Source organism: Cetorhinus maximus, chromosome 12 (assembly GCF_964194155.1).
Source record: "Cetorhinus maximus chromosome 12, sCetMax3.hap1.1, whole genome shotgun sequence".
NCBI classification, from domain to species: Eukaryota; Metazoa; Chordata; class Chondrichthyes; order Lamniformes; family Cetorhinidae; genus Cetorhinus; species Cetorhinus maximus.
The window spans coordinates 18,253,853-18,262,503 of record NC_135890.1 but is presented as its reverse complement, the minus strand read 5'-3'; positions in this window follow the sequence as shown (position 1 = coordinate 18,262,503).

Below are 8,651 nucleotides of genomic sequence, written 5' to 3'. Positions count from 1 at the left end.
CTGTGCAATATTTTGGACAACGTAGCTGCAGTCCTGCTGCAATGGCAAATATGCCAATGACACACAGCAAAGTATTCTTGCTGTTCCTTTACAGCCTGGTACTGTAGTACAGCTGAAGATTCAGCAATCATCATCGATAACTCTGAGACTGAACAGCGAGGCAAATTGCTGAAAGATACCATCTTGAAATTGGGGGAACTGTGCTTCAACAATCTGCTGTCAGGGAAACTTGAAATGAGAGAAGATGGCCTGGGTACCTATGAAATAGACCCAGAGGTTCTTTCAAAGTATTTCTCAAATCTTATCTTGAGAAAGAAGTGTAAAGGTCAAAGTGTTTTTGAGTTCTACCATGTTGTGCTGAAGGAACAGTTTGCAGCTTTGTATTGTGCAACTTCGCTGAAAGATGATGCTGAAGAGTTGATCAAACGTCTGGATCTTTGGTGTTTTGGGAAAACGCCACAGAATCAAAAAAGCCAATATTATCTGAGACTATTCAAGCCTGAACACACAGAAAATGTACAATTTCACCAGGCTCCTCACGGGTTCCTTAACAGCAGGAAGAGACGGCACGTTGTGGAATTGTAGTGCTCCTCTCACTCGTTCTATAGCCACAGCTCTCATGATATGGTTCAAAAACTGTTTTGAATGAGGTAGTAAGAAGTCAGAGTTGCTGAATTTAATGCGTTGTTTTTTTGAACTGCATGATTCAACTGGAACAGCAGAAGTATCTCCTCATATCAAAAATGTAGATTTTTGCAACATTTCTGAGCCCACTAGACCTTACTGCTTTGTGTTACTGTCTCAGTCATTCTACTGTGGAAGAATTGGATTTAAAACTCTGTACCTTAGGGGACAATGGAATAAAACAGCTCAAGGAAGTGTTGTCCAGCAGCAAATATATCCTGTGAATAAAAACAGCTGTAATAACTTGCACTTATATAGCACCTTTTATCAGAGTAAACATTCCAAGGCTCTAGACAGGAGCCTAATAAGATAAAAATTGGAAAAAAAGTCAAAGAAAGATATTATGACAGATGATCAAAGAGCTACACTTCAAGCAGCATCTTAGAGGAGAGAGAAGTGAAAAGGTGGAGAGGTTTACAGATGGAATTGCAGAGCTTAGAGCCGAGGTGGCTGAGGGTATGGCTGCCAATTTTGGGCACAGTCAGGAATGCATAAGAGGTCAGAGATGGAGGAATGTAGAGTTCTCAGAGATTTGTAGGAGTGGTTACAGAAATATGGAGAGCCAAGGCTATTGAGGAATTTGAGCATGAGGATGAGAATTTTAAGATTGTGGTGTTTATGGACTGGAAGCTAATGTAGGTCAGTGAGCAAAGGGATAATGCATGAATTGGTGCGAGTTAGGTAAAGGCAGCAAAGGTTGAGCATAAATTTATTGAGGGTACAGGACTGGCAGGAGAGCACTGGAGCGATCAAATCTGGGCTATTATCTTGGTATTCTACATATTCATTGGAACGAAATGGTAAGAAGGAGTACAGATTGTACATTAGAATACGGAAAAGATGGTGATGGTAAAAGCGGTGACATACAATGGGAAACCGTTCTCTGATGCACCAGTTCAACTCCACCAATGGATTTGGACAGTTACATAATATAGTTGAGAAGAAAACATGAAATGGAGGATAGATCCAGATACCATTAGGTTATTGCTTGTTGCATTGGCTTTTCATACCTGGTCATCTCCTACAAAAGGTAAAGTTTGCAAAATTAAGGAAGAAGATTTATGTCCTCAGTTGTGTTTTTCTGCAGCTAGTCCGTTCATTGGGTGACACAAACATTGGGCTGAATTTTACCAACCTAGAAAATGATCGGGGGGGGTGAGACCATTTCTGGGTTCCGATCCTGCTCACACACCCATTAGCTTAATTTTGTAGGAGGGGGCTAATTAGCAGGCCACCTTCACGTGTGCTGTCCAATTCGACGACGACGGAGGCGGGAGGTGAAGATAGCGTAGTCCACCGCAAGGAATGTCAGCAGCCCCTCACCTTGTCACAAGTGGGAGCGCTACTGAGGGCCAAGCAGCAGGAACGGGAGGGAAGCAGTGGAACTACCTTTATTATCTGGGCAACAGCTGAGACCCTGTTAGTTTCATAAATTCGGAGACATCCACCACCATGACACCTTCAATCAATGGCAAGGCTGTGACATAGGGAGACAACAGCCTTGTCATTTTCTGCCAGTAACATTTAAATTCCTTCAGCTCTAATGCAGCTTCGACTTCTCACTGTGCAGCTGCCTCATGTTAGGTGCTGACACAGCAGGGGCTTGCATATGCTGGCAAAATTGCTGTTCTGTTTTAAAATTGCTGCTAATTGGCTCCTTGCTTACCTGGATTGGATTCCTGCCACTGCTGGGTGGGTTGCGCATGTCCACTTCCAGGGAGGCAGTAATATGTCGGGGAACCCATCTGACATTTGGTTGTCCAATTTTCCTGTACCCCCGCCCCCCTCCAAAGGCTAGGAAAATTCTGTTCATTGTCTCACAAACTTTGGATATTCTTAGCAAAGCGAATCGTTTGTACTGTCTTTACAACTCCACAGAATGTATATGTCTGGAACTCAAACTTGTTGAACTTCGATTAGAGAGTACATTTTAATTTAACCCTCATTTAAATTGTCTTTATCCTCTATTGTAGGGTAAGTTCTAACAAGCTAACTGAGGAATTAGCCAAGATTTTCAGTGACATTCTCAAAGGGAAAGATTGCGTTGCTGAAAAGTTATCGTTAAGTATTTCTAATATGTAATATGTTTATAAAGAACAAAAAGACTGTATTTATTTTAATGCAGACCACAAGCTGTGACCGTTCTGATCTTGTGCCTTTTAAGAATTGGAACAAATATCCTTAAATCCAGGGGGGTTCACATGTTGTTCGAAGCGCTCAAAAGTAACAGTTTAAAATCCCTTTACCTGTATCATAATGAAATCACTGATGATGACACAGAGAAGATGACTGACTGTCTCAAACAAAATGAAACCCTTAAGATTCTGCAGTAAGTCTGAAATTAATTTGATGTTTGTTTGATTTAAACCAAGTTCCTAAAAATGATATGTCAATGTGCAATTCATTGCACCATCCTGCCCCTGAGATTGCCAGTTTTGACTTTGCTCCCTACAAGTGTCTGTGGTAAATTACATAATTAACATCCACTTGTTACTTATCCATCATCTTTTTGGGCCTTTGGGTGTCTTTCACCTCAGCCTCTCTTTCCCCATTTTACTTTTCATCTCTGCCATGCCGTTTCCCTTATATCTCCTCCCTCCCCTCAGCTCAGTATGTCTTCTGTTTTCTATCTCCAGCCATTTCTTGCTATGAGCTAATTTGTGTCTCCAAAGAGAGGCAGGGTCATCTTCCCCACGGAATTAACTTGATACTACTTTGGGTGGATATTAAACTAAACTGAAATCACAATTGTCTTTTGTTGATAATTTCAGCTTAATTGACAAGAACACAAAGTTTGCTTAATTAACATCATCTCAGCTTGAGTTAGCTTTTTCTTTAAAGGGACAGAACACTGGAGGTGAGATCCAAATTTGGTGAGGCAAAAAGAGATCCACCTCCTGTAATATACATTGAGGTCCCTTTGCTGTTTTTGTTTTGTAATCCTCAAATTTGCCAAGCTCAGATTTCTCTCCCTGAATGAGTGAAGCTCACCAGCTCGGGACTCTTACTGTTGGGTTGTTCCATGCTATAAATGTGGACATTGGCTAAAGCATTGGGCTCAAAGATCATGCCTCCCATGATAAACTAGTTAGCTAACAGTCAATTCTCAAATTGCACGCTCCTTCTGTGGAGCTGCACTTAAAGGGACTTCCAGTCAGATAATTAGGGCTAAAGAATTGTAACTCTTTCTCCCACTCCCGACTCCCTTTGGGCATGGTTCAGTATTGGAGTGCAAGCTTTCAAAATTTACCTCACTGTTAATTCACGCATTAAGGAGGGCCAGCTGGACAGGATTGATACTATCCATGAACTGTACACTAGTATGAATGACATCTAAGAGCAATAAGAGGAGAAAATTCAATAAATTGAGATCAAAAAGGAATTGGATATGAATAATGTAGAGAATCACAAGTAAATAAAATTTATATATTGTATATGTACTATAAAACTATGTCTGGTTAAATGGTGCACTGTGTAACTTCACCTTTGTGTGACAATAGCAAATGTACACAGAGCCAATAGGAAAAGACTTATTTAGGTTTTAAGGCTTTTCACAACCAAAATACTTAATTGTTTATGTGGAAACAAATTTGGTGAGCCTGGTCTGAGAAATATTCAGCAACTCAAAAAGTACCGTTCCAATATGAAGATCATTACTTATATCGCAGAAGATGAAGAACTCATAGATCATGTTTATAACCAAATTGAAGAAGCCATGGCTGAATCAACGCAGTATGATACAGAGTGGCTTTCAAATCTCCTAGAAACCACATTCGAGGACCTTGAGGAAAGCATGTACCATATAACCAATCAACGCACAAGGACAAAGTGGACACAATGAAGGAGAAGATTCAAAAACTGCAAAACAAGCTGGACTGGGAAAAGCAGTTTCCCACTGTTTAATGGTGTCTCGAAGGTTTATGTGGCTTATTCTCAGCCAGCTCTTTATGTCCATTATATTGTTGGAAATCACCATGCCATTGAATAAATGTGTAGTTAATGGGGAGCAGCAGTGATTGGGGTGGGGTGGGGCAAGGTGGAAGCAGGGGGGTTACTGTTTGTCTTTCTCATTTTCAGCAAGGCAGTCCCAGACCTATCAAATTATCAAAAATAAAATCCAGATGAGCCTGTAAGACTAATTTCATTGGTCATGCACTGTTTCTGCATTAGAATTGGAGCGGGTGTGGGGCAGCGTAAACTGAGGTGGGATGGTGAGGGGGTGGGTAGGGGCACCATAACCTGGTATTTGACCAGCAGTGGGGCAGGTGGTGGGCAGCCTGGCTGACCTTGGACTATTGAGGCCCATAAGTAGTCATTTGCAGGGTATCTTCCCGCCACTGCTGGTATATTTTTACCCAATTGCCACAGCCATGTAAAATACAGTCATGGCATCCAGGGTCAGCAGATGTAGGCACATACCCCCCACTTCCCAGCCAGTGGGCAGGGCCACCAGCTCTGTGTTAAATCCCAGCTATAGAATCTTACAGCGTAGACAGAGTCCATTCAGCTCATTGTGCCTGTGTTGGCTCTTTGAAAGAACGATTCAATTTAGTCCCACAGATTAATTCTTCAGCAAGAGGTGAGCCAATTTCAGCAGCTTTGGAGTTAATAATGAGTTGAAGGCAAGATTGCTGGAGGATCCCAGCAGCCAATCTCTACTTTGATTACTGGTTAGTGCAATCATTCTACACAATGTAATCATTAATGATTTGAATGTTTTCCATTATTCAGAGTCAGTGCAAGTTAGATGATGCCTTGCAACTTGTACTAAACGGAAATCTATCTATAAATTTAAAATCTTGCAAACACATTCTTCTTGTCTGTAGATCACTATTTTTATATCAATCTTTAAATTTGAAATTGTCTTGGTAAATGTTTATGGTAAGAATTCAAATGTTGTGTATCACGGTTTGATGATTAGACCAGTTAGGAAAAGTAGATACTTAAAGAAACCAGGTGAACCTTTAGCATTACTCAAAATGTTTCAGAAAATAGATTTCATCTGTCATTTTTAATTTCAGTAACTGAAATTGCTAATATGATCAAATAAACTTTGTAACATAAATAGGCATGTTATTAGGTCACATGCTTTGGTATACAGACATTTAAAATGTAATATTTCTCCTTAAATGTTTTACTCATTTTTTGTATAGCTGCAGTTACTAGAAAGTATAGGCATGGCAGGAGACTTCATTCCCTATGGAATGCGCATCCTGTGCCATGTGGGAAATCTGGCACACTTTCTGTGGCCTAGATGGCCACATGTACATGTCTTGCCAGCTAGAGCAGCTGATCGGCAGCTTTTGAAGTTTGAAGCTTGGCTGGAGTCACTAAGGGGCATCCATCAGACTGAAGCTTTGTGGATAGCACTTTTCTACAGGTAGTCATTGTAGTATAATAGAGAATGTTAGACTAAATCCCATAAAAGGTTTACTGTAATAGTCTGTGATGTCATAAAAGAGAGTGACATATTAATGTGATGTGAGACTCTGGGACAGTCTAAAGTGAAAGTTAAAGAAAAGCAAGCATGGTCAGAAGCTTGTTAGAGTGTTCTCCATAATCTGTAAATATATTAGAGTGTTTATAGGTAGCAATCTCCTGAAATCATTGAAACTACTTCAACCAAACAATGCAATAATGTAGTCACCCCGCAGCTTAAAAATGTGCAGACACAGAGGGAATGGCCACTGCCAGAAGGACAAGAAAGACCAGGCAGGGTAGGGATCTCCTAAGTGCATCTTGCTCTCTAACCTGCATTCAAGTCTGAACACTGATGAAAATGATGCTTCCTATAGGGCAGAGCTAAATCCACAGCATCATGGGTGGCTTAGCTGCACAGGGGTGGGGGTGTTGGAAAGAAGAAAGGAGCAATAGTGAGGGGAATGGACAAGAACTTCTGCGGCCACAGATGTGACTCCAGGGTGATATATTACCTCCCTAGTGCTAGAGTCAAAGATGTCACTGAGCCACTACAGGACATTTTGAGGGAGAGAGTGAACAGCCAGTGGTCATGGTCCATATTGGCATCAATGACACAGGCAGAAAGAGGGATGAAATCCTGAAAGCAGATTTAGGGAGCTAGGAGAGAGATTGAAAAGCAGGACCTCAAAAGGTATGATCTCTGAATTATCCACGGTGCCATATGTTCACGAGTACAGAAATAAAAAGATAGAGCTGATAAAAAAACATGGCTAGAGAGATGGAGCAGGAGGGAGGGCTTTAGATTCCTGAGACATTGAGACTGCTTCTGGGGCAGTTGGGACCTGTACAAGATGGGACGAGTTGCACCTCAACAGGGGCAGGATCATTCCATGTGGTAGTGAGTTCCACGTTCTCACCACTCTCCGGGTAAATATTTTTTCCTGCATGCCTTATATTTATTAGTGATTCTTGTATATTTCTAACCCCTAGTTTGGACTCCCTTACAAGGAAAAACATCTCTACATACATCCTATTGAACCCCTTCAAAATTTAAAAAACCTCTATCAGATAACTTCTTTGTTTTCCCTTTACAAAAAAACACCACAGCCTGTTCCATCTTTCCTGATAGTTATAACCTCTCAGTTATGGTATCATTCTTACAAATCTACACAAAATGAACTTGAAAGTGGTCAAACTCAGTATCCTGCCTGAATTGAGCTTCAATCCTTACATTCAGTCCATCGCCATGATTGCTTATTTCCACACTGAAATTTTACCCTCTTCTGTCCTTACCTACTCCGCTGCTGAAACCTTCATCTGTTGCCAGCTCCAGGCTTGCCTTCTCCAATTTCAGATTTCCAGCATCTGCAGTATTTTGCCTTCTCCAATATTGTCCAAGTCCAACTTCACAACTCCAATTCATCCAAAACGCCACCAATTGTACCTTTGATCCTGTATTAAGTCCCATTCCTGTAATTCCTGGCCTGCTTACATCCTTGTCCTCCAAAGCACTGATTTCAAAATCATCCCACTTGTTTATAGTAAGTTTCAGTAAGATAAGAGCCCATGGTGTTAGAGGCAAGGTATTAGCATGGATAGAAGATTGGCTGTCTGGCAGGAGACAGAGAGTGGGGATAAGGGGGTCCTTCTCAGGATGGTGGCCGGTGACTAGTGGAGTTCCGCAGGGGTCAGTGTTGGGACCACAACTTTTCACTTTTTACATTAATGATCTAGATGAAGGAACTGAGGGCATCCTGGCTAAGTTTGCAGATGATACAAAGATAGGTGGAGGGACAGGTAGTATTGAGGAGGCAGGGAGGCTGCAGAAGGATTTGGACAGGTTAGGAGAATGGGCAAAGAAGTGGCAGATGGAATACAATGTGGGGAAGTGTGAGGTCATGCACTTTGGTAGGAAGAATAGAGGCATAGAATATTTTCTAAATAGGGAGAGAATTCAGAAATCTGGAGTGCAAAGGGACTTGGGAGTCCTAGTCCAGGATTCTCTTAAGGTTAACTTGCAGGTTGAGTCGGTAGTTAGGAAGGCAAATGCAATGTTGGCATTTATTTCGAGAGGACTAGAATATAAAAGCAGGGATGTGCTGCTGAGGCTTTATATGGCTCTGGTCAGACCACATTTAGAATATTGTGAGCAATTTTGGGCCCCGTATCTCAGGAAGGATGTGCTGGCCCTGGAGAGGGTCCAGAGGAGGTTCACGAGAATGATCCCAGGAATGAAAGGCTTAACATATGAGGAACGTTTGAGGACTCTGGGTCTTTACTCGATGGAGTTTAGAAGGATGAGGGGGGATCTGATTGAAACTTACATAATACTGAAAGGCCTGGATAGAGTGGACGTGGGGAAGATGTTTCCATTAGTAGGAGAAACTAGGACCCGAGGGCACAGTCTCAGAGTAAAGGGAAGACCTTTTAGAACAGAGATGAGGAGAAACTTCTTTAGCCAGAGAGTGGTGAATCTATGGAATTCATTGCCACAGAAGGCTGTGGAGGCCAGGTCATTGAGTGTATTTAAGACCGAGATAGATAGG